Source organism: Bos indicus, chromosome 20, assembly GCF_029378745.1.
Source record: "Bos indicus isolate NIAB-ARS_2022 breed Sahiwal x Tharparkar chromosome 20, NIAB-ARS_B.indTharparkar_mat_pri_1.0, whole genome shotgun sequence".
NCBI classification, from domain to species: Eukaryota; Metazoa; Chordata; class Mammalia; order Artiodactyla; family Bovidae; genus Bos; species Bos indicus.
Genome location: NC_091779.1, coordinates 22,058,874 through 22,085,924, shown reverse-complemented (window position 1 = coordinate 22,085,924; position 27,051 = coordinate 22,058,874). Strand labels below are relative to the sequence as shown.

At 39.5% G+C, this 27,051-nt stretch overlaps 1 long non-coding RNA gene across 2 annotated transcripts; it reads right to left on the bottom strand.

Moving 5' to 3' along the window:
- LOC139178055 (uncharacterized) lies at positions 1–25,989 on the bottom strand. 2 transcript variants are annotated; one of them, XR_011562486.1, is made up of 3 exons: positions 25,785–25,989; positions 10,380–10,478; positions 1–2,354 (listed from the first exon to the last, which is right to left on the bottom strand). It is a non-coding gene; the product is annotated as an uncharacterized lncRNA (long non-coding RNA). The 2 variants fall into 2 exon arrangements; XR_011562487.1 differs by lacking the exon at positions 1–2,354 and adding an exon at positions 10,088–10,267.
- Positions 25,990–27,051: the final 1,062 nt, after the last annotated feature.

Sequence of the window (27,051 nt, the reverse complement as noted above, 5' to 3'; positions counted from 1 at the left end):
TCATGGACTTCTTTCCAGATCAATATATTTAACACTAAGTTAAGTCTTCTCAATAGCTGCATATTCCATTATATGGACAGACTGCAAACTATTCAGTCATTTGCCTGTTGATGGATGTAATACAAGTCCTAATTTCAGCTACAACCAAAAAATGATACAATAAACATCCCGGTTCATATATCCCTTTATACTAATTTTCTATTACAAAATTACTGAACACGGGATTACAGTATCAACAAATAAGATATTTGTATTTTTGAGACATTACATGTACCTAACTAAACTGGCCATACTCTGCAGTATATTACCTACTATCTTTAGTGGTTCATTCAATACCCTTCTTCTGTTTTATATTTTCCTCTGTTACTGCTACTGCCATTTCCTTTTCTGTAAGTCCCCACTCTAGTGTCCTTTCCACAGCCACCTTATTACACCTAACAAAAAATTTTTCGATTGTTTAAAAAAGATCCTTTTATGGTTCATTTATTTGAATCAGAATCCAAACAAAATCTACAGCATTGTATGTTGATTCTCTCAGTTTATAAAAGTTCCCTCTTACCTTCTCAACCACCCCCTCTCTGCCCTGCCATATCATTTGTTGAAATAAATGATTATTTGTCTTACAGAATATTCCAGATTCTAGACTTCCCTTCTCCAGGGGATCTTCCTGACCCAGGGATTAAACCCAGGTCTCTTGCACTGCAGGCAGATTCTTTACCATCTGAGCCACCAGGGAAGCCCATTGTTTCCTTTTAGTGTTGCTTAACTTGTTCCTCTTTTCTCATTTTTTGTAGACTGAAAATCAGATAAAGGCTTGATTATATTTAAGCTCAATTTTTTTTTCATGGAGGATTCTTCATATGTGGCGAGGTATTCTCCATACTACATCACATGATGATTGTCCTTAATGTCTAGTTGTCCCACTTACAATGACATTGAGATTGGTGCATGAATTCCACTATTGACAGTCTGATCTATTTATTATAAAGTTCCCCATCAACCTTTCACCTCATAGTTTTAGCAGCCATTAATGAGCATTCCTTAAAGCCACTGTTTTATTAGGGTTTATAAAAATGGTGACTTTCTTATTGTATCCTTCCTTCTGCATTTATTAATTAAAATTCCTCAACAAAGAAGAATCTTCCCTTATCAACTCTTTAGTTACTCTAAAATACAGTTCAAACAGAAAAGACAGGCTGGAACCTTTTCTTAAGTAGTAGATTTAACTTGTCTAATACTTCCTATGATATTGGTATTTGGGTTTTTTTTTTAACTTTCAGTTATTTATATTTTGCCAGAAAAAAATTTGTTCCCTCCACATTTTCAGTTTATTACCATGGACTACACAAGATGTTCTTGTATAATTCTTTTGACCTCTATTGTATTTTCTTTTTCAAACTTAAAATGGTATGTGTCCATATGCTGGCATGCTCAGTCGCTTCAGTCATGTCTTACTCTTTGCGACCCTATGGACTATAGCCTGCCAGGTTCCCCAGTCCATGAGATTCTCCAGGCAAGAATGCTGGAGAGGGTTTCCATGCCCTCCTCCAGGGGATCTTCCCAACACAGGGACTGAACCTGAGTCTCCTGTGGCTCCTGCATTGCAGGCGGATTCTTTACCGCTGAGCCACCAGGGAAGCCCATATGCATACATATGTACGTGTAAACATATGTGTGTGCACACACACACACACATCTGTGTTTGCATTTATACTGATCTTTACAAAGAACTCATTTAGAGTTTATATAGTTTTGATGACCCCAGAAGTTGTTTTCCCTTCTACAGGTCACTTCCTAAGTACTCACACCTGTTTCACATTTGGAATTAGTCTGGAGGGTGGATAAGGCATTTCTCAGGTAATTTGCCTTTCCAAATTACCTTTACGTTATGTTTCCTCAGCACAGATTTAACTTCCAGTACCTCACTTTACTATGCAGAGACAAATTAGAAATCATCAGGAAAAAATTCCTCCGCTTTTTACTTTTCTTGTCAACAAATTTATTTGCATTCTTGCCTTAAAAAAAAAAAAAACTCTATTCCCATTCCCTTTCACCACAATGAAAGAGGGCACTGCATCTATCTCTGCAACGTTTCTAGAGACCTTGATTAATTAATTAATGATTCTCAATTAGCATCAAATGCTACCAGCTTTCTTCCCTCAGTCTAAGTCTCCGCCATCTTAGGCAAATAGATACCTCCCTTTGTCCTGTGTTCCCGTCTGTTTACCGCAACGTCTTTCTCCCCATTACAGCCAGCCCGTTGAAAACGTCATCCGTAGTTTCCACTCATAGTCTTCCTCTGCTCCCATTACTTCCTCAAGTCTCCTCTTGCCAAAGTCACCAGTGGCTTCTTCCTTGATTAAAAAAATAAATAAATTAAAAAACACTACGTACTCACCCCAGCAGCTGACGATGCTCTTGCCCTCTTTGAAGTACTTTCCTTTCTCAACTTTCTAACAGTCCACCCCACCCCACCCTCACACTTTTTCTGACTATTCTTCTACGTTTCTAGCTATTATTTCTTGTCCTCCTCTGTGGATTCCTCTTTCTGGAATACGGAAGACCTTCAGATGTCAGACTTTCTAGCACCCTGAGCCTTCTTTTTCCACTTACCTTGGAAGAAAAGGGTGCCAATTAATATTTATGGGGTGATGGCTTCCAGAGCTGAACTCTAGTCCAAAACATTCTCATAATATCTTCTGTGTCCACAGTGGACTTGTCTACCTGTTATAAAAGCACCCTAAAGGTAATGTGTCCAAATCTGAACTCATTATTTTTCCTCAAAACTTGTTTTCCCTCCCATTCTTCCCTCTTGATAAATCATACTGCCATCTATCCAGTGATCCATGCCAGAGATCTTGTATGACAGTATGAGATAGTGTGATTACAAAATGGAAAAACCACTGGATTTTGCAAAAGAAGATTTATCACATGCTTAAGAATAATCTCATGGAAGGCATTTGTAAGAATTATAATCAGCTCTCAAAGAGTATCTTTCCTCAAACTCTGTATTTCCCACTTGAGTTTTTTCTTTCTTTTTTTGCTTTCATCTGTTTCCTCCCTCTGTGAACCAGATTTTTCTGATAATATATGGCTCACTCCAGTACTCTTGCCTGGAAAATTCCATGGACAGAGGAGCCTGGTAGGCTGCAGTCCATGGGCTCTCGAAGAGTTGGACACGACTGAGCAACTTCACTTTCACTTTTCATTTTCATGCATTGGAGAAGGAAATGGCAACCCATTCCAGTGCTCTTGCCTGGAGAATCCCAGGGACGGGGGAGCCTAGTGGGCTGCCGTCTACGGGGGTCGAACAGAGTCGGACACGACTGAAGCGACTTAACAGAAGCAGCAGCAGCAGCAGCATGACCTTTCAGGCCAAGCCCACATCAGCATTTCTCTGATGTTGCTGTTCATACCAGAAGAGACTCAGATTGCCCCAACCTAAACTGACTCAAATGGTGCAAATATGTCATGCCTATGTCCTCTGCCTTAACTGGAGCTGTAGATAGGAATAGATGTTTTTTCAAACGAGTTGTGGGAAAGATAGACTGTATGTCGAGAGTTCTTGACATTTTACTCTTCACAAATCCTTCATATCTAAGAAATAATGATGAAATCCTGCCAAATCTACCTTTTATACTATTTCACAAATCTAGCCACTTCTTTTCATCCCCTCCTCACTTCACAACTTAACGCTGCCCTTTCCTAGATCCTCCCAACATATCCCCATATTCAGTCTCTCTTTCTTCACACCCAACCTCTACAATGTAGCCAGAGTGACCTTTTTAAAGTACCAATAATGTCACTTCTTTACTTAAATCTTGTCATAGGACATGTCAAGGCTGACACCTGACATACATGTCTGTATGTTAGTTAAAACTCCTTATTATGATTATGTTAGTTGCCCAGGGCTGATGTAACAGATTGGCACAAATTTAATGACTTAAAACCACAGAAATGTATTCTTTCAAAGTTCTAGAGGCTAAAGGTGCAAAATCAATATGTTGGCAGGACCGTGCTCTCTCTGAAGTCTCTAGGGAAGAATCTTTCTTCTCTCTTTTCTGGATTCTGGTGTCTCCCAGCAATCTTTGGCATTCCTTGACTTGAGCCGCATCACTCCAAGCTCCACCTTCAGCTTCACGTGAACTCCTTCTCTGTGTGTCTGGGTCCTCTCCTCTTCTTCTAAGGACACCAGTCATTGGATTAAGGCCCACACTTAATCCAGAAGGATTTCCCCTTGAGATCCTTAACCAACCTCATCAGTAAAGACCCTATTTCCAAAAGCTCACATTCTGAGGTTCCAGGTAAAATTGGTTCCCAAAGGAATCTCTTTCCTCAAACTCTGTATCTCCCAACACAACTTCACTTGAATTTTCTTTTTTTTTTCTTTTAACTTTCATCTGTTTCCTCCCTCTGTGAACTTGATTTTTCTGCCAATATATGACTCACTAAGATTACCTGAACTCTAACCCAGCATGACCTTTTAGGGGGGACACTACTCAACCCAGTACAACGGGCTATAGGCCTTTTATGATATGGTGTCTACTCACCTCTCCAGCCTCATCTCTTATCACTCTCCAGCCCTCATATAATCTCTAGTCATAATAACCTTTTGCAGTTCTGGGGCCATAAGACACAAGAAAGACTTACTTCTGGATTTTTGCATTTCCTGCCCACTTCTGTTTAGAATGTCCTTGCCATCTCCCTTTGCCTGGCTCTTACAATTTTTCAGATTCAGGGACTCTAGAAAGTTTTCCCAAGTCCCATCCATCATTGCTGTATGCCATCTGATCCCAAATTCTCATTTCACCTTCCATTTACCTCAATCATAGCATGTATCCCACTACCTAGTAATTTTAATTGCTGTCTCACTTCTTTTCTAGTCTTTCTCTCAATTCTTTGCCACTCAAATAATCAGTAAGGGACCAATCACTTATGGTTTTCTTTTAATTTGCTTTTGTACTCTCAGTGCAAAACACAGGGCCTAATAGGCACTCAACAGATGATTATACAATGAATGAATGTCTTTGAAAAGTAGTTCGCATATGGTAAGAATTTCCAGGTGTCAAAACTGATACGCAATTGCGTCTGTGATGGTTTCTTTTTTGTGTGTGTGTGATGGTTTCTTTATTCAGATTTGTCCATTAGAGGGAATAATAACTTCGTCTGAGGAAATCGAGGGACGCACTCCATGAATACTGAATATTATATTAGTCAGTATTAAATTACTCCATTTAGTTTTGCTGTTGCATGTGTTGAAAACCCACTTTGATCTGACCATAGTCCTATTCACTTTGATTATCCTTAGATCAAATAATGCAAGATTCTCAATTATAGCCATAGATGTGAATGACAGAATTACTGTATGAGTGGGTTTGAATTCCATATTAATGTTAACCTTAAAGAAAATTATGTAGGTTTTTTCCTAAAGTGGAGAAAAGCCTCTATTGAAATTGGGAAATGTGTATACCCACAAGTGAAAGAACTTGAAATAGAGCCTTAAAGAAAAGAGAAAAGTTAAAGTAGATAGTGTTGATTACTTTCAGGTAGCTTACCACTTTCATCACCATTAGAATTTAATTATGTAAGCACTCTGAATAAAATGAGGACAGAAAAGATGTTATTAAGAAGATCACATTCCTTTTAGTTAAATCATTTTTTGGAATAAACGGCTCCCAGGATTCTTGAATGTTTTCCTTTTTGGTTAATATAGTATCAAGGATTATAAAAGTATATAGCAGGCGTACATACTTATATATGGGTTGCCTGAACTAAAAGAGACTACAAGCTAATTGTGGTTGAGGGGCATCAGCAAGTAGGACATCAACGATGAACACAGCTTCTGGAAGCCCCTGGCCTCCTGAGCAACCTTGAGACCCAGTTATGGGGAAGTCCTTGCAGCTGCGTTTAAGGAGTTTTAAGAATCTGTCAAAGGGAAGCTGGTAAGATCAATGAGATGTTGTGAAGTTCTCCAGACTGACACAAACCCAAGCTCCCAAGGAACATCAAGAACAAAATAACTCAAAGGTGGAGAAGCTGAGCTGTGATGAGACCAAGAAAGGGATTCTCTGGTGGCCACTGGTTTTCAGATTGTGCTCTGGGAACGCCCTCAGCAAAATGGAAGAGGATGACTTGTAGAGAAAAAAATGACCCCTTTGCTTCACTTCTTCCCCCCTTCCTCTAATCTCTTTCCATATCTCTGTCTCCATCCGCTCTCTCTTCTAACTCACACTGACTCTCTCTGTTCCTCTCTGGATACTAGAAAACAGAAATACAAGCAAGACAAATCCCTGCTCTTCACATAACCTTTCCCTACAGCCCATTTGCCTGTGAACAGAGGCCATAGCTGGAAAGAGCTAGATATTCTCTTGTGAATGTGTTAGTTGCTCGGTCATGTCCAGCTCTTTGTGATCCCATAGATTGTAACCTACCAGGCTCCTCTGTCCATGAGATTCTGCAGGCAATAACACTGGGGTGGGCTGCCATTCTTTCTCCAGGGGATCTTCCCGACCCAGGGATCGAACCCAGGTCTCCCACATTGCAGGCAGATTCTATACTGTCTGAGCCAACTGGGAAGCCCACAGATATTCTCTTACAGCCCTCAATTCTGAAAATCTATTCATTCTTTTTTTTTTGTCATTCATTCATTTATTCATTATTCAACAAACATTTACTGAACCTATGTTTTAGGTATATAATTTGCCTTCCTGATCAGTTATCTTCAATCCCTTTCAATTCATGCAAATTTTTTTCCCGCTAAAAGTTTGCTGATGCTCAATATGGAAACATGACAGCTGCACTGAGTGAATTGAAGTAGGAACATAGAACTGGCCACCGCCTGCCCTGCCCTCTTCTGCAGCCACTGAAGAACGCTTTGTGGAGCATAGCACACACACCCCTGTTCTATGTGAGCACTCCCATACATTGCAGAGGGAATGTGAATTGGTACAATGACTGAAAAACAGCCGGATACATAAAGTGAACAATATGCCCACCCAGTTCCTCCCCTGGCTATACACACTCAAGACTGAAATGTATACATATGAGAACCAGGGGACATATCAAGAGTAAGCATAGTTTATAAGAGGCACAAAATGAAAACAATGTTAATTTCCAGCATCAGTTGAATGGGTAAGTAAAAATGGTACAGAATAATCAAAATGGAAAAACCAACTACATGAAGCAACATGGGTGAATCTAACAATGCTGAATGACAGAAACAAGAAAAAATAATATGGATAGGATTTACAAAATGTTCATTTACATGAAGTTCAAATGTAAGCAAAACTAAACTGTATTATTGAGGAAATACCTACTGAGATGGTTTTAAAAGAACACTAGAAAGTAGAACAAAGAAGTGATTACCATAGTGAGAAGTTACCTCTAGGGAAGATGACAAGGGATATTAAGGGGAAAGGTCACAGGGAGTTAGTTGTAGGTGTTCTGGGGATGCTAGTGTTATCTTATCCTTTGCTATGGGAAGTGATCACACTACTGTTTGTATTATTTCTTGTGGGTGATTATACCTGCATTATTCTAATTATTCATTAAACAGACTTTTATGTTTTATATCTTTTTCTGCAATGTTTCACACTTGCTTAAATGGCTACGCAAACAAAATACCATTGCTTGATTCCTGGGAAGTGAGAACAGGAGGGAAAATGATCAACTTCAAAGATTTTGGAGTCTCTAGCTCCTGGTATAATGTCTACCCCAGGCAAAAGACCTATATAGTAATGTTGGCTAAACCAAACTGGCCTAGGCAATGAGACATGCTTTGAAAGAGTAAACATCTTGTAGAGCCTACAGGCTACATCTAAAATTCTCATTTTTACTCCATGTCAAGACAAAATGCTGCCGTGGTTCTGTGTTTCTGTTTATCTTCAGTTCAGTTCAGTTGCTCAGTCGTGTCCGACTCTTTGCGACCCCACGGACTGCAGCATGCCAGGTCTCCCCGTCCATCACCAACTCCCAGAGTTTACTCAAACTCATGTCCATTGAGCCGGTGATGCCATCCAACCATCTCATTCTTTGCCATTACCTTCACCTCCTACCCCCAATTCCTCCCAGCATTAGGGTCTTTTCCAATGAGTCAACTCTTTGCATGAGGTGGCCAAAGTACTGGAGTTTCAGCTTCAGCATCAGCCCTTCCAATGAATATTCTGGACTGATTTCCTTTAGGATGGACTGGTTGGATCTCCTTATAGTCCAAGGGACTCTCAAGAGTCTTCTCCAACACCACAGTTCAAAAGCATCAATGCTTCAGCACTCAGCTTTCTTTATAGTCCAACTCTCACATCCTACATGACCACTGGAAAACCATAGCTTTGACTGCATGGACCTTTGTTGGCAAAGTAATGTCTCTGCTTTTTAATATGCTGCTAGGTTGGTCATAGCTTTTCTTCCAAAGAGCAAGCATCTTTTAATTTCACGGCTGCAGTCACCATCTGTAGTGATTTTGGAGCCCCCCAAAATAAAGTCTCTCACTGTTGCCACTGTTTCCCCATCTATTTGCCATGAAGTGATGGGACCCGATGCCATGATCTTAGTTTTCTGAATGTTGAGTTTTAAGCCAACTTTTTCACTCTCCTCTTTCACTTTCATCAAGAGGCTCTTTAGTTCTTTGCTTTCTGCCATAAGGGTGGTGTCATCTGCATATCTGAGGTTATTGAGATTTCTCCCAGCAATCTTGATTCCAGCTTGTGCTTCATCTAGTCCAGCAATTCTCATGATGTACTCTGCATATAAGTTAAATAAGCAGGGTAACAAAATACAGCCTTGATGTATTCCTTTCCCAATTTGGAACCCATCTGTTTATCTTGCTACATATTATTTAATTCATAGTGAATAAAGAATAATGATTTTCTTTGAGGACATCAGTGTTTTTAATTGATTTTTGTTCAACTCAGTATTGACCTTTAACTTCAAACTTTATAAAAAATTGTCTAAATCTAGACAAAACAACTGACCTCAGTTTCTAATGGAGCCAAACACCTACTGGAAATTTGAAGATAGACACACAGTATACATACGTTCTTAATTTTTCCTGCTTCTCCTTAAAACATTGACCGGAGAAAACTCTGATTATTTGTGGGTTTATTTTGTTCCAATTGAGAATTCACTGTATTCTATGCTATGCAACTAAATTAAAATGCTTCAGCATTTTCTTTAGATAATAGCTATATCTTTCTACTAGTCAATTATTAACGACAAATCAGATTCTTTACCTGGTTTAACACTGTCTATGATAATAACCAATCTTTTTAAAATTATTAGCTTCAGATGCAATTATAAAAATAGAGACATTTTAATAGTTTTCAATGTTTTAAACATAGAATTGAAAAATAATTTACTTTATATATATATCATATATAATGCTGTTTTTTCAATAGCTAATTTTATTTATTTGTCACATATAATAGCCATACAGCCTTAACATAAATTGAAATAAAATGAAGAAAATTTCATTCATAATCCCAATGCTACCACAAATCAAACTGTTTTCAGTTTTAATTATACAATTAATTCCCTACTTTTAAACTAATGAGATCATTTAAAAAGTTACTTTAGTCTTTGCTCTTCTGTAAACTAGAAAGAAAAATATTTACTATTTTTTGTTTCCCACTTAGTTCAAAATTATATGAAGGATTCACAGAAGCTGTTAAAAATTCTATATATGCTTTTATATTCCAGTGTATAAATTGTTCTATGAACATTCACTCATAAGACAAAGCTCTGAAATCAAACACATTAAACATAAACCAAAATGAATAAGTAGTCATGTTCATCTCATATAAACCCTAGAAACAAAAATGTGTTTATTATATTTAATAATAAGTTATATTATATCCTCATAACTTATCCTTGCATCTTTTATTCAGTTATTAAATATAAATAACATGTATTTAAAGTTACAGAAGGTAATAGTTGCTTATCTGCAAGACTGGCTTTTTTTTAATGATACGTAAACTTAGTCAAGCCCCACATCTCTGTGGTAGTTGTTTGTTCTTATATAAAATGAAGCCACAAAGAACTCTATAGGTACCTTAAAAACATCAAGAAGCAACCCACTGAAATTGGGGAGATTTATTGTACATAAGGAATGTTTCAACTCACTGACTAAAGATAAATGCAATAAACCAGAAAAATCAAACGAGATGATAACAAAGTCCAGTAAAGGTGGTCTTTGATGTAGAAGACAAAGAATGAAAGTGTGATGGTGCTCCCTGGCCGGAAGCTTCATTTTAGAATTAGGATTCAAGAGTTCCTAGAAAGAGTCAACAAAGGAAAAATCAAAACCAAAACCAAAAAATCCTTAGTCTATTATCTAAAACAAAACAGGAACCAAGCAAAGGAAAGGAGGGCTGAATGAGACTTACCTTGTATTTAGGAGCAGCTTTTTTTTGTCCTCTTCAGGGTGGTGGCCGGGCGGGGCGGGGAGTTCATGTGAATGTTGCCACTGTCAGTGGGCTCAATTACTGGAAGAAAATTATTACCCTGGTGTTAGGGCAAGAAAACCTTTCATTTGGGGTACAGAAACTGAAGACAAATTAAAATTAATGGTTACACTATTTTTCAAAAATCCTCCTTTTGTACCTCAATAAGGAATAAAAAAATAATACATTGTTCACTAACTTTTCCTTGTACTGTATTAATGTTATCTAACTATAGCTGACTTATATGTATGGATCATAATACACAAAATGATCTTATATATATTTTATCATGTCTAAAAACACAAAAAATTCATGCTAAAGTCTTAACTGACTTGTCTTTTCTTCTTGCACCAGATTCTGGGACACAGGTTGCTTTTTTCATCCTTCATCCCTGTCTCCCTGGCCATAATCATGCTTGTTTTAAGGAATTTTCCTGCTGATCATTCTGGAAAACCTATTTTATATCCATTCTCTCCTCTCACTCCCAGGTAAACTCCTTAGGTGTTCCTTACATTCACAGTATCCATTTTCTTTTTTCTCTTCAATTGGCCCCTTAAAGATTTCTGAAAAGTAAAATTAGAGAAGCCAACTCTTCTTTTCTAGAAACAAAGGTTATTCGTTCAAACAAAAGAATGTAATCCAATATCAAAGCAGCACTTGTGACAATGACTAAGGCTGGAATTGTCCCTCCAGGGATGTTGAACTGTTTCTGCTTCAGTAGACTACATTACCACATGAAGGATAATAATAACAATTATCAGGACTTCCCTGGTGGTCCAGTGGTTAAGAGTCTGCCTTCCAATGCAGGGGACTAGGGTTTGATCCCTGGTCAGGGAACTAAGATGCCCCATGCCAGGGGGCAATTAAGCCTGTGTGCCACAACTAGAAAGCCCACAAGCTACAATGAAGAGCATGTGAACTAAGACCCAAAAACCAAAAATAAACAAATATTAAAAAAAAATTATAACAGATATCATTCATCGAGCATTTTTTTTAATATACCAGAACTTAAAACATCATGCTAAGAATTTTTCATAGTGTTTGGCTCATTCTTCATAGCAGTCATACAAGGCAGAGAAATAATATAATCACCATTTTAGAGGTGAGGATGCAAAAACACATGAAACAGAGTTAAATACGTGGCTGAGGTCACCCAGCTGGTAAGTGACAGCTAGAAGTTGAACCTAGGCAATCCGATGCCAGAACCCACCCTCCCTATGGTGCGGGTGCATGAGTGTCAGTCACTATTCCTCAGACCCGGGTTCTTGGAGGTGATCTAAGAGGATCACAGCTCCTCTGATGAGATGGCTCTGTAGATAAGGAAGAAGGATCTGAAATTTGGGCTATCTAACTGTAGATCAAACCTAATAAAGAGAGGTGACCAACATTATTAAAACACTCCTTACTGCATCCTGGACAGTGGGATCCTTCCGGTTATAAGACAGCCTACACTGGTTTTCCTGCTTCATGAGAAGAACAAAAGAGCCACCTAATCAGAAAGTCTTGGCAAGGGGCAATATAATCAGTGTACCAGAGAAGGGGTGAAGGGGCAGTTCTCGGATGCAAGTTCTGATTGATAAACGAAGATAAAATCAGTCCCTCTGCAAGAAAGTAAATGGTTGCAATGACAGAAAGAGAGCTGAAGTTTCAACAAAATGAATCCTTAATATTTTACGGGATTAACGCTGTGATCTTATTCAAACACATGTTTCGGCCTCTTTTTAAAATAGCATTTTTTTGGACTTCCCTGGTGGTCCAGTGGTTAAAAGTCTGCCCAGCAATGCAGGAGACACAGGTTCAATCCTTGGTCTGGGAAGATCCCACATACCTCGGGGCAGCTAAGCCCATCCACCACAAATACTGAGCCCTCCCTCCAGAGTCCATGAGCCATAACTACTGAAACCCTTGCCCTAGAGCCCATGCCATCACAATGAGAAGTCCATGCACTGCAACCAGAGAGGAGCCGTGCTTGTCACAACTAAAGAAAGCCCACGTTGCAGCAATGAAGACCCAGAGCAGCCATAAATAAATAAGAATAACATAGAGCAGCATTTTCACCTTTTCTAACTTACAGTTATAAATAAAGTCCACTTTCTTCTTCCCTCATGAATATCACAGAATTTCATCTCTGCTTCCTAAGTGTCAGGATGTCCTCTTCTCCTTACCTGAGAGAGTCTCAAGGTTTCAATATCCCCACTGACCACAGGATCTCAAGTTGTCCTTTTGAGAATAAAATGAATCATATAATCTTGGTGTGTTAAGGAACCAGGCTGTGATGGTTTTTTGGCTACTTGCTGGTAAGCATTTCCTTGCTTCCTAATTGCCATGCAATTGTTGGAAACAACAAATATTTATTTTTAAATTTTGAGTCTTTGGCCTTTTTCTTTTCATCCCAAGTAGACACTAGCTTGTGGGCACAGTCTGAAGCCATGCAGACCCTGAGGATGGCCTAGGTAGACTATGGGATGTCCCCTTTACATTGTCCCCACTCCCCACGGAAGCCATAGTTAAGTTCTGCCCCAGGGTATTTTCAGATCAGAAACACTTGATTTTTCTGACAGGGATTATAAACTGGAGGTATCTGCCAGAATCCACACCAGCTCTCTCCACCTCTAATCTCTTTCTTATCTAACCCTTAAACATTGGATAAATTTTTGTCTGTAAGGCAAAGTGACTTTCTATAGGAATTCTTCAGTCCAAGAATCAGGAAAGGAGATCTCCGAGCTCACATGGAGCGAGGAGAACCCTAGTGGCCAGACTGTGTTCGCTACAGACCATTCCTCATTAAGAGCTTCTGTGGAGGAGTGGCTGATTCCAGAGACTGCTGCTGCTGCTGCTGCTAAGTCGATTCAGTCGTGTCTGACTCTGTTCGACCCCATAGACGACAGCCCACTAGGCTCCTCCTAGTGTCCCTGGGATTCTCCAGGCAAGAATACTGGAGTGGGTTGCCATTTTCTTCTCCAATGCATGAAAGTGAAAAGTGAAAGTGAAGTCGCTCAGTCGTGCCTGACTCTTAGCGACCCCATGGACTGCAGCCCACCAGGCTCCTCCATCCATGGGATTTTCCAGGCAAGAGTACTGGAGTGGGGTGTCATCGCCTTCTCCGCTACTAGGTTCATATCAAAAGAACTTAGGAACCTTCTAGACTAAGCTCTCACTGGCCAAGAATGGTAAATTTGAACATTACTGAGGTTAATAACTGCAACAGATTAAAACACATCAAGTGTATGTAAGCCTTGTGTTTAAAATGATACTTTAAAAAAAATCAAAAAAAAAATTAAAATTTAAATTAAAAAAATCCAACTAATTGGTCACTTTTGGAAGGTGCTAGTGAACTGATTCATTATATTTGGAAACTGGTAAACAGAGCAAAGATTTCATCATTACTCCTGTATTTCCTATACACACTACCTCAGAGTAACCAATACTTGATGATTAAATTTGGTCTTTATAGAATTACAGATGGAAAAAAGGAACAACAGAATTAGAATATCAGCATCTTACCATCTCTAATGAATTAATCTGGTCAGTGATCATCAGTGAGGCTGCTAACATCACAAAGAACACAACTGGATTTCCGTACCACATGACAGAAGCACACACATCACCACTCACAAAACTCTCTTGGAAATTAAAACTCCGATGTCAATCTGGTTAATCATTAGATTCAATTTACAGGAAATATAAAGGACAGAGAAACATGTCAAATGACAAGACTGGGATGCGAACTCCAGTGGGCAGTGGAAATACAACCCAGTTTCTTCAACACAAAAAACAACAAGGGCAAAAAGAAGGGGGGAGAAAAGGAGATTTATGGGAGCGTTAATCAAGGTTCTCCAGAGAAACAGAATCTATAGTACAGACAGACAGACACACAGATCTAGAGAAGACTGAACTATTATGAAATTGGCTCACTTGGTTACAGGTTGACTGACAAGTCCTAAGGTCTGCAGTCAGCTAGCCAGAAACATAGGCGAGCTGATAGCATACTTCTACTCCAAAAGCCAGCAGGTTCTAGACCTAGGAGAAGCTGAAGCTGAAGAAGCTTGAACCCAAAGGCAGGGGGAAAAATAACCCAGCTTTGCGACCCCATGGACTATATGATCCATGGAGTTCTCCAGGCCAGAATACTGGAGTGGGTTGCCTTTCCCTTCTCCAGGGGATCTTCCCAACACAGGGATCGAACCCAGGTCTCCTGCATTACAGGCAGATTCTTTACCAGCTGAGCCACAAGGGAAGCCCTAAAGGCAGTTGGGTAGGAGGAATTCTCCCTTATTCAGGAACTGGACAGCCTTTTGTTCTATCCAGACCACCGACTGATTGGGTGAGACCCACCCCCATTAGAGAGAGCAATCTACTTTACTCCATCTACTCATTTAAATGTTAAAACCACCAAAAACAAACAAACCAAAAAACCTCTCACAGAAACAACACAATAGTATTTGACCAAATATCTGAGAACTCCGTGGCCTAGTCAAGTTGACATATAAAATTATCTAGCACAATGGGGTAAGTTTAGATTGAAAGAGATTAACTAAAGACATATGTCAATAATAGGGGCAGTCCTAACATGGCAGAGGAATAGGACGGGGAGACCACTTTCTCCCCCACAAATTCATCAAAAGATCATTTAAACGCTGAGTAAATTCCACAAAACAACTTCTGAATGCCGGCAGAGGACATCAGGCACCCAGAAAAGCAGCCCATTGTCTTCGAAAGGAGTCATCATCTGCCTGAGAAGGTGCGCCGGCTGTAAACCCAGAAAACCGACCTGCAGGGATGGGAGAGGCGTTAAGTTGCAGTGACCGGGCTGGCCAAACACCTCATCATCTCAGCTGCTCCCTGGCAAGGGCACAAAACGCAGGCCCAACGGAGTCTGCGCCTCTGAGGATTACCCGAGTGCCTGAACCTGAACGGCTTAGACCTGGGAGGTGCATACAGCCCAGGGCCGGCCTCAAACGGTTACCGGCGGAGCAACCTAGAGCCTGAGCTTGTGTGGGCAGGGAGGGTACATGCACCATGAGCGGGGGCAGACCCAGTGAGGCTGAGGCACTGCGAGCACACGCCAGTGTTATTTGTTTGCAGCTTCCCTCCCTCCCCACAGCGCGACTGAACAAGTGAGCCTAAAAAAAAAAAAAAGTGTCCTCCACCGCCCCCCTTGTGTCAGGGCAGAAATCAGACACTGAAGAGACCAGCAAACAGAAGAAACTAAAACCGAGGGAACCACCTTGGAAGTGACAGGTGCAATAGATTAAAACCCTGTAGTTCGTACCAACTACATAGGAAGGGGCCTATAGATCTTGAGAAATATAAGCCAGACCAAGGAACTATCCGAAAATGAACTGACCCCACACTGGCCACAATAACAAGAGAGAAAGTTCTAGATATATTTTTACTATTTTTACGATCATTCTTTTCTTTTTCTTTTTTTTTTTAACTTAAAAAAAAAATTTTAAGTCCTCTATTACTCCTTTAATTTTCAGTTTTATAACCTACTATTACTTTTCAAAAAAAAGTATTTTTTAAAGCAAACTTCATATATATATTTTTAAAAATAATTTTTGTGACTTTGTTTTTTTTCTCTTCTTCTTTTCTTTAATATTGTATTTTTGAAAATCCAACCTCTAATCTAGAATTTTAATCTTTGCTTTTTGGTATTTGTTATCAATTTTGTACTTTTAAGAACCCAATCTTCAGTACCCATTTTTACTTGGGAATGAGATTACTGGCTTGACTGCTCTCTCCCCCTTTGGACTCTCCTTTTTCTCCACCAGGTCACCTCTGTCTCCTCCCTCCCCCTTCTCTTCTCTACCCAACTCTCTGAATCTCTGTGTGTTCCAGATGGTGGAGAACACTTAGGGAACTGATTACTGGCTGGATCTGTCTCTCTCCTTTTCATTCCCCCCTTTTATCCTCCTGGCCACCTCTGTCTCCTTCCTCCCTCTCTCTTCTCTGTATAATTCCGTGAACATCTCTGAGTGGTCCAGACTGTGGAGCACACATAAGGAACTGATTACTGGCTAGCTTGCTCTCTCTTTTGATTCCACCTCATCTCATTCGGGTCACTTCTAACTCCCTCCTCCCTCTTCTCTTCTCCATGTAACTCTGTGAACCTCTCTGGTTGTCCCTCACTGTGGAGAAACTTTTCATCTTTAACCTAGATGTTTTATCAATGGTGCTGTATAGAAGGAGAAGACTTGAGACTATTGTAAAAATAAGACCGAAAACCAGAAGCAGGAGGCTTAAGTCCAAATCCTGAGAACATCAGAGAACTCCTGACTCCAGGGAACATTAATTGATAGGAGCTCATCAAATGCCTCCATACCTACACTGAAACCAAGCACCACCCAAGGGCCAGCAAGTTCCAGAGCAAGACATACCACACAAATTCTCCAGCAACACAGGAACACAGCCCTGAGCTCCAATATACAGGCTGCCCAAAGTTACTCCAAAACCAATGACATCTCATAACTCATTACTGGACACTTCATTGCACTCCAGAGAGAAGAAATACAGCTCCACCCACCAGAACACTGACACAAGCTTCCCTAACCAAGAAACCTTGACAAGCCACTGATACAACCCCACCCATAGTGAGGAAACTCCATAATAAAGAGAACTCCACAAACTGCCAGAATACAGAAAGGACACCCCAAACTCAGCAATATAAACAAGATGAAGAGACAGAGGAATACCCAGCAGACAAAGGAACAGGATAAATGCCCACCAAACCAAACAAAAGAGGAAGAGATAGGGAATCTACCTGATAAAGAATTCCGAATAATGATAGTGAAAATGATCCAAAATCTTGAAATAAAAATGGAATCACAGATAAATAGTCTGGAGACAAGGATTGAGAAACTGCAAGAAACAAGGACCTAGAAGAAATAAAAAAGAGTCAGTATATAATGAATAATGCAATAAATGAGATCAAAAACACTCTGGAGGCAACAAATAGTAGAATAATGGAGGCAGAAGATAGGATTAGTAAAGTAGAAGATAGAACGGTAGAAATAAATGAATCAGAGAGGAAAAAGGAAAAACGAATTAAAAGAAATGAGGACAATCTCAGAGACCTCCAGGACAGTATTAAACGCTCCAACATTCGAATCATAGGAGTCCCAGAAGAAGACAAAAAGAAAGACCATGAGAAAATACTTGAGGAGATAATAGTTGAAAACTTCCCTAAAATGCGGAAGGAAATAATCACCCAAGTCCAAGAAACTCAGAGAGTCCCAAACAGGATAAACCCAAGGCGAAACACCCCAAGACACATATTAATCAAATTAACAAAGATCAAACACAAAGAACAAATATTAAAAGCAGCAAGGGAAAAACAACAAATAACACACAAGGGAATTCCCATAAGGATAACAGCTGATCTTTCAATAGGAACTCTCCAAGCCAGGAGGGCATGGCAAGACATACTTAAAGTAATGAAAGAAAATAACCTACAGCCCAGATTACTGTACCCAGCAAGGATCTCATTCAAATATGAAGGAGAAATCAAAAGCTTTACAGACAAGCAAAAGCTGAGAGAATTCAGCAGCACCAAACCAGCTCTCCAACAAATGCTAAAGGATATTCTCTATACAGGAGACACAAAAATGGTGTATAAACTTGAACCCAAAACAATAAAGTAAATGGCAATGGGATCATACTTATCAATAATTATCTTAAATGTAAATGGGTTGAATGCCCCAACCAAAAGACAAAGACTGGCTGAATGGTTACAAAAACAAGATCCCTATATATGTTGTCTATAAGAGACCCACCTCAAAACAGGGGACACATACAGACTGAAAGTGAAGGGCTGGAAAAAGATATTCCATGCAAATAGAGATCAAAAGAAAGCAGGAGTAGAAATATTCATATCAGATAGAATAGACTTTAAAACAAAGGCTGTGAAAAGAGACAAAGATGGTCACTACATAATGATCAAAGGATCAATCCAAAAAGAAGATATAACAATTATAAATATATATGCACCCAACATAGGAGCACCGCAATATGTAAGACAAATGCTAACAGGTATGAAAGGGGAAATTAACAATTACACAATAATAGTGGGAGACTTTAATACCCCACTCACACCTATGGATAGATCAACTAAACAGAAAATTAACAAAGAAACACAAACTTTAAATGATACAATAGATCAGTTAGACCTAATTGATATCTATAGAACATTTCACCCCAAAACAATGAATTTCACCTTTTTCTCAAGTGCACACGGAACCTTCTCCAGGAGATCACATCCTGGGCCATAAATCTAGCCTTGGTAAATTCGAAAAAATTGAAATCATTCCAAGCATCCTTTCTGACCACAATGCAGTAAGATTAGATCTCAATTACAGGAGAAAAACTATTATAAATTCCAACATGGAGGCTGAACAAAACGCTGCTGAATAACCAACAAATCACAGAAGAAATCAAAAAAGAAATCAAAATATGCATAGAAACAAATGAAAATGAAAACACAACAACCCAAATCCTATCAGATCAGATCAGTTGCTCAGTCGTGTCCGACTCTTTGCGACCCCATGAATCACAGCACGCCAGGCCTTCCTGTCCATCACCAACTCCCAGAGTTCACTGATACTCACGTCCATCAAGTCAGTGATGCCATCCAGCCATCTCATCCTCTGTCGTCCCCTTCTCCTCCTGCCCCCAATCCCTCCCAGCATCAGAGTCTTTTCCAATAAGTCAACTCTTTGCATGAGGTGGCCAAAATACTGGAGATTCAGCTTTAGCATCATTCCTTCCAAAGAAATCCCAGTGCTGATCTCCTTCAAAACCTATGGTACACTGTAAAAGCGGTGCTAAGGGGAAAGTTCATAGCAATACAGGCACACCTCAAGAAACAAGAAAAAAGTCAAATAAATAACCTAACTCTACACCTAAAGCAACTAGAAAAGGAAGAAATGAAGAACCCCAGGGTTAGTAGAAGGAAAGAAATCTTAAAAATTAGGGCAGAAATATATGCAAAAGAAACAAAGGAGACCATAGCAAAAATCAACAAAGCCAAAAGCTGGTTCTTTGAAAGGATAAATAAAATTGAAAAACCATTAGCCAGACTCATCAAGAAACAAAGGGAGAAAAATCAAATCAATAAAATTAGAAATGAAAATGAAGAGATCACAACAGACAACACACAAACACAAGGGATCATAAGAGACTACTATAGACAATTATATGCCAATAAAATGGACAACATGGAAGAAATGGACAAATTCTTAGAAAAGTACAACTTTCCAAAACTGGACCAGGAAGAAATAGAAAATCTTAACAGACCCATCACAAACACGGAAATTGAAACTGTAATCAGAAATCTTCCAGCAAAAAAAGCCCAGGTCCAGACGGCTTCACAGCTGAATTCTACCAAAAATTTAGAGAAGAGCTAACACCTATCCTACTCAAACTCTTCCAGAAAATTGCAGAGGAAGGTAAACTGCCTAACTCATTCTATGAGGCCACCATCACCCTAATACCAAAACCTGACAAAGATGCCACAAAAAAAAAAAAAAGAAAGAAAGAAAACTACAGGCCAATATCACTGACGAACATAGATGCAAAAATCCTTAACAAAATTCTAGCAATCAGAATCCAACAACACATTAAAAAGATCATACACCATGACTAAGTGGGCTTTATCCCAGGGATGCGAGGATTCTTCAATATCCACAAATCAATCAATGTAATACACCACATTAACAAACTGAAAAATAAAAGCCATATGATTATCTCAATAGATGCAGAGAAAGCCTTTGACAAAATTCAACATCCATTTATGATAAAAAAAACTCTCCAGAAAGCAGGAATAGAAGGAACATACCTCAACATAATAAAAGCTATATATGACAAACCCACAGCAAACATTATCCTCAATGGTGAAAAATTGAAAGCATTTCCTCTAAAGTCAGGAACAAGACAAGGGTGCCCACTTTCACCACTACTATTCAACATAGTTTTGGAAGTTTTGGCCACAGCAATCAGAGCAGAAAAAGAAATAAAAGGGATCCAAATTGGAAAAGAAGAAATAAAACTCTCACTGTTTGCAGATGACATGATCCTCTACATAGAAAACCCTAAAGACTCCACCAGAAAATTACTAGAGCTAATCAATGAATATAGTAAAGTTGCAGGATATAAAATCAACACACAGAAATCCCTTGCATTCCTATACACTAATAATGAGAAAATAGAAAGAGAAATTAAGGAAACAATCCCATTCACCATTGCAATGAAAAGAATAAAATACTTAGGAATATATCTACCTAAAGAAACTAAAGACCTATATATAGAAAACTATAAAACACTGGTGAAAAAAATCAAAGAGGACACTAATAGATGGAGAAATATACCATGTTCATGGATTGGAAGAATCAATATAGTGAAAATGAGTATACTACCCAAAGCAATCTATAGATTCAATGCAATCCCTATCAAGCTACCAACAGTATTTTTGACAGAGCTAGGAGAGGGCAATGGCACCCCACTCCAGTACTCTTGCCTGGAAAATTCCATGGATGGAGGAGCCTGGTGGGCTGTATAGTCCATGGGGTCACTAAGAGTCAGACACAACTGAGCGACTTCACTTTCACTTTTCACTTTCATGCATTGGAGAAAGAACTGGCAACCCACTCCAGTGTTATTGCCTGGAGAATCCCAGGGACAGCGGAGCCTGGTGGGCTGCCGTCTATGGGGTCGCACAGAGTCAGACACAAGTGAAGCGACTTGGCAGCAGCAGCAGAACAAATAATTTCACAATTTGTATGGAAACACAAAAAAACCTCAAATAGCCAAAGGAATCTTGAGACAGAAGAATGGAACTGGAGGAATCAACCTGCCTGACTTTAGGCTCTACTACAAAGCCACAGTCATCAAGACAGTATGGTACTGGCACAAAGACAGAAATATAGATCAATGGAACAAAATAGAAAGCCCAGAGATAAACCCACGCACCTATGGACACCTTATTTTTGACAAAGGAGGCAAGAATATACAATGGATTAAAGACAATCTCTTTAACAAGTGGTGCTGGGAACTCTGGTCAACCACTTGTCAAACAATGAAACTAGAACACTTTCTAACACCATACACAAAAATAAACTCAAAATGGATTAAAGATCTAAACATAAGACCAGAAACTATAAAACTCTTAGAGGAGAACATAGGCAAAACACTCTCCGACATAAATCACAGCAGGATCCTCTATGACCCACCTCCCAGAATATTGGAAATAAAAGCAAAAATAAACAAATGGGATCTAATTAAAATTAAAAGCTCCTGCACAACAAAGGAAACTATAAACAAGGTGAAAAGACAGCCTTCAGAATGGGAGAAAATAATAGCAAATGAAGCAACTGACAAACAACTAATCTCAAAAATATACAAGCAACTCCTACAGCTCAATTCCAGAAAAATAAATGACCCAATCAAAAAATGGGCCAAAGAACTAATTAGACATTTCTCCAAAGAAGACATACAAATGGCTAACAAACACATGAAAAGATGCTCAACATTACTCACTATCAGAGAAATGCAAATCAAAACCACAATGAGGTACCACTTCACGCCAGTCAGAATGGCTGCGATCCAAAAGTCTACAAGCAATAAATGCTGGAGAGGGTGTGGAGAAAAGGGAACCCTCTTACACTGTTGGTGGGAATGCAAACTAGTACAGCCACTATGGAGAAGAGTGTGGAGATTCCTTAAAAAACTGGAAATAGAACTGCCATATGACCCAGTAATCCCACTGCTGGGCATACACACCCGAGGAAACCAGAATTGAAAGAGACATGTGTCCCCCAATGTTCATCGCAGCATTGTTTATAATAGCCAGGACATGGAAGCTACCTAGATGTCCATCAGCAGATAAATGGATAAGAAAGCTGTGGTACATATACACAATGGAGTATTACTCAGCCATTAAAAAGAATACATTTGAATCAGTTCTAATGAGGTGGATGAAACTGAAGCCGATTATACAGAAGTAAGCCAGAAAGAAAAACACCAATACAGTATACTAACGCATATATATGGAATTTAGAAAGATGGTAATGATAACCCTATATGTGAGACAGCAAAAGAGACACAGATGTATAGAACAGTCTTTTGGACTCTGTGGTGGGGCGGGGGGATGATTTGGGAGAATGGCATTGAAACATGTATAATATCACATAAGAAATGAATCGCCAGTCCAGGTTTGATGCAGGATATAGGATGCTTGGGGCTGGTGCACTGGGATGACCCAGACGGATGGTATGGGGAGGGAGGTGGGAGTGGGGTTCAGGATGGGGAACACGTGTACACCCGTGTCGGATTCATGTTGATGTATGGCAAAACCAATACAATATTGTAATTAGTCTCTAATTAAAATAAATAAATTTAAATTTAAAAAATAAATAAAGACATATGTCAATAATAAATGGAACATATTTGGATTCTAATACTGACAAAACAACTGAACAATTTTTTTAAGGAAAAGGATAAGAAAAATTCGAACACAGGTTATTTGATGATATAAATGAATTCTTTTAAAAACTATTTAGGTAGAAGAACAATACAGTTAAGTTTTTTAAAAGAATTCTACATCTTCAGTAATACATATTTAAGTTATTTACAGATAAAATTCTATGACATTTGGGATTTGTTTTAATAAATAACACAATCTCAGTTCAGTTCAGTCACTCAGTCGTGTCCAACTCTTTGCGACCCTATGAAATGCAGCACGCCAGGCCTCCCTGTCCATCACCAACTCCCGGAGTTCACCCAGACTCACGTCCATCGAGTCAGTGATGCCATCCAGCCATCTCATCCTCTGTCGTCCCCTTCTCTTCCTGCCCCCAATCCCTCCCAGCATCAGAGTCTTTTCCAATGAGTCAACCCTTCGCATGAGGTGGCCAAAGTATTGGAGTTTCAGCTTTAGCATCATTCCTTCCAAAGAACACCCGGGACTGATCTCCTTTAGAATGGACTGGCTGGATCTCCTTGCAGTCCAAGGGACTCTCAAGAGTCTTCTCCAACACCACAGTTCAAAAGCATCAATTCTTCAGTGTTTAGCCTTCTTCACAGTCCAACTCTCACATCCATACATGACCACTGGAAAAACCATAATCTAGGGTGGTGGAAATGGAAGGTATAGATATTGGCACTGTGCTGATAAATAGTGAAGCTAGGTGATAGCTATGTGGAAATTCATTGTATTATTTTCTCTAATTTTGTAAATATTTTACATTTTCCACATAAAATTTTTAAAGGCATTATTTTTCAACCTCTAATAAAATAACTAATTAAGGTAAAAATAAGTGGATATTTAAAAAATGAGTAAATGATTAATAGGAAACTTTATAATGAAAGACTCAAGCTTTCAGTGCTGGAATCCACTTGTGTTATCTGTCAAAGAGGGATAATTGGGAACTTCCTGGAAGTCTAATGGTTAAGACTCAATCCTTCCAATGCAGGGCATGTGGGTTCCATCCCTGGTCAGGGGGGACTAGGATCTCACATCCTTCACAGTGCAGCCAAAAATTAAAAACAAAAAAAAAAAACCTGAGTGGGATAATTGGACATTATGTACATCCTGATATGATGGATTATGAAGTACATAGTACTACCTATGAAATATTCTCGCCAAAAAGACCTTCTCAAGGGATTAGATCTAATTTTCAACACACGGAACATTTAGAAGCTAAAGAAACAAGTTAAACCACACCATGAAGAAATATGCATTCAAATTCTTTTGCTGAACATCCCACAGCACGGCTCACCAGTTTCTAAAACAAATCAGTAGCATAAAAGAGTAGGGGAGAGAAGGGAGGAATGTTGTTCTGGATTAAAACTGCTTGAGAGAAGGAATTCCCTGGTGGTCCAGTGGTTAGCACTTAGTGCTTTCAATGCCAGGCGTCCAGTTCAGTCCCTGGTAGGAGAACCAAGATGCTGCAAGCCAAGTGGCCTGGCAAGCCAAGCCAAAACAAACAAACAAAAAATACTTGAGAGACATAATACCCAAATACACTATATGGTTATTGTTTGGGAACAAACTAACTGAAAGAAAAAAAAAAAACTTTGTTGACAATCAGAGAAGCATAAATAAGAAATGGGTGTTAGATTACATTAAGAAATTACTTTTTATTTTGTTACTTATGAAAAATTATTATTTTTAGGGTGGCCTATTGGATTATTTAGGGAGGAAATGATATGATGCCTAAGTGTTGCTTTAAAATATTCTAGCAAAAAAATATAAAAGTGCTTGTTAAAAAAAAGATTGTTAACTGAGTGAAGAGTACATTGTTAATCTTTTTTACATTTCTGAATAATTTTGGAAATTTCCATAATAAAAAAACAAACTGAAACATTATGTGCTATTCTCCATAATTTGGAATAGGTTTGCAAAGTTTGAGCCTAAATTATAGTTTTCTCTTACTAGATTCAAGGATCAGGATGCACTTCCGTTTTTTGCTTTTCTTGAAGTAGCCACCTCAAGTCAACACTCTCTATCAGACTTCAGGTTTTATGATTACTCCTTCTAGCACCAGTCCAGAGATTGAGACACAACATTGGAGATATTAAGTGGACCATTTTTCTTGGAAATTCCAGACAATGTTCTCTCATTTTCCATCCCTCCCTCTCTACTGGATTCTTCTCACCAGTATTTAAATACATTAACAAATTAAAAACAATCCACCCCAGATCAGTGCTTCTGAAAATTTCATAAACATAAGAATCACCTGGGCATCTTGTTAAACAGCAGATTCAAATTTAGTATGTTGGCGATAGGCCCGAGATGCTGAATTTCTAATTAGGAGATGAAGAGATGCTGATGTTGCAAATCCTTGAATCAACCTTTGAGGAGAAAGAGCCTAGCTCTTATTTCTCACTCTGTGCTGTGCTGTGCTTAGTTTCTCATTGGTGTTCGACTCTTTGAGACCCCATGGACTATAGCCCACCAGGCTCCTCTGTCCATGGGGATTCTCTAGCAAGAATACTGGAGTGGGTTGCCATGTCTTCCTCCAGGGGATCTTCCCAACCCAGGGATCAAACTCAGGTCTCCCACACTGCAGGCGTATTCTTTACCATCTGAGCCACCAGGGAAGCCCATGAATGTTGGAGTGGGTAGCCTATCCCTTCTCCAGGGGATCTTCCTGACCCAGGAATCAAACTGGGGTCTCCTACAATGCAGGCAGATTTTTTGCCAGCTGAGCTACGAGGGGAGCCCATTTCTCACCCTACATAGAGCCAAACTTCTCAAGAGTGTCCACACTCGTCTCCATTTCCTTGTTTCCCATTCCTTCTTCAATCCATTCCCCACTACCTGAATAAAATAGTCCCCCTTAAGTTCCATACCACAAATCAGATGTGTTCTGTGCATCAGTGTTCATCATACTGGCCCTCTCAGTAGCGTCTGTTGGGGATCCTCTTTGAAGCCATTCTCTTCCACTGCTACTATGACATCACACTCTCCTGACTGCCTTTCAGTCTCTCAATCAGAGCTTCTCATTATTCACTGCCAAATCATCTATACATGGTGGAAATTTTTAAAGGTTCAGGCCTGGCTTCCCTTGCTTCTAATTCTCCTCTGTGTCTCTGTCTCTGACACCACTCCCAGCCATCCTTTGACTGTGACCTCATGAGACACCTAAGCCAGAACCCTTTGATCAAGTCACTCAAATTTCTGACCCATGAAAACAATAAGAAATTATAAATGACTACCGTTATAAAAAGCCACTAAGCTTTGGGGTGATTTGGTACATTGAGCAACAGATATTCAGAACATCCCCCTGACTTCCACACAGACATCTCCCCAAACAATTCAGGACACACCATCCCAAAATACGCCACTCTGCCATAGTGACTATTTTGAACTGAAGGCACTTAAGAAAAAACAGGTGCAGGGAGGGCTCTCTGATCTCTCTTTTTCTCCTGAAAAACAGGCCATAAAATCTCCCATGAGAAGAAAATACCCTTCCTATAGCAGGAAGAAAAGAACATCCTTATCACTAGAAACTGACGCTCAACTGGATCTGTATAAACTTACTAGAATGGCTTACCAGGTGGCATAGTGGTAAAGAATCTGCCTACCAATGCAGGAGACCCAGGAGACACGGGTTCGATCCCTCAGTTGGGAAGATCCCCTGGAGGATGAAATGGCAACCCACTCCAGTATTCTTGCCTGGAGAATCCCATGAACAGAGGAGCTTGGTGGGCCCCACTCCATGGGGTTGCAAAGAGTCAGACATGACTGAGCACACATGCACGCAACAACACACACAGAACTCACTAGAATAACCCTTCATCTTGCCCTGGTTTCCCCTGTGTATCTTCTGGTCACTTCCCCACAATGTATGCCCCTATTTCAAACCTCTTGGGCTTCCCTGGTGGATCAGATGGTAAAGAATCTGCCTGCAATGCAGGAGACCCAGATTTGATCCAGAAGATCCCCTGGAGAAGGGAATGGCAACCCACTCCAGTATTCTTACCTAGAGAATTCCATGGACAGAGGAGCCTAGCGGGCTATAGTACATGGGGTCATAAAGAGTTGGACACAACTGAGTGACTAGCACTTTCACTTTCACTTCAAACCTCTGACTTATCAGTTCTTCAGAAATGTATT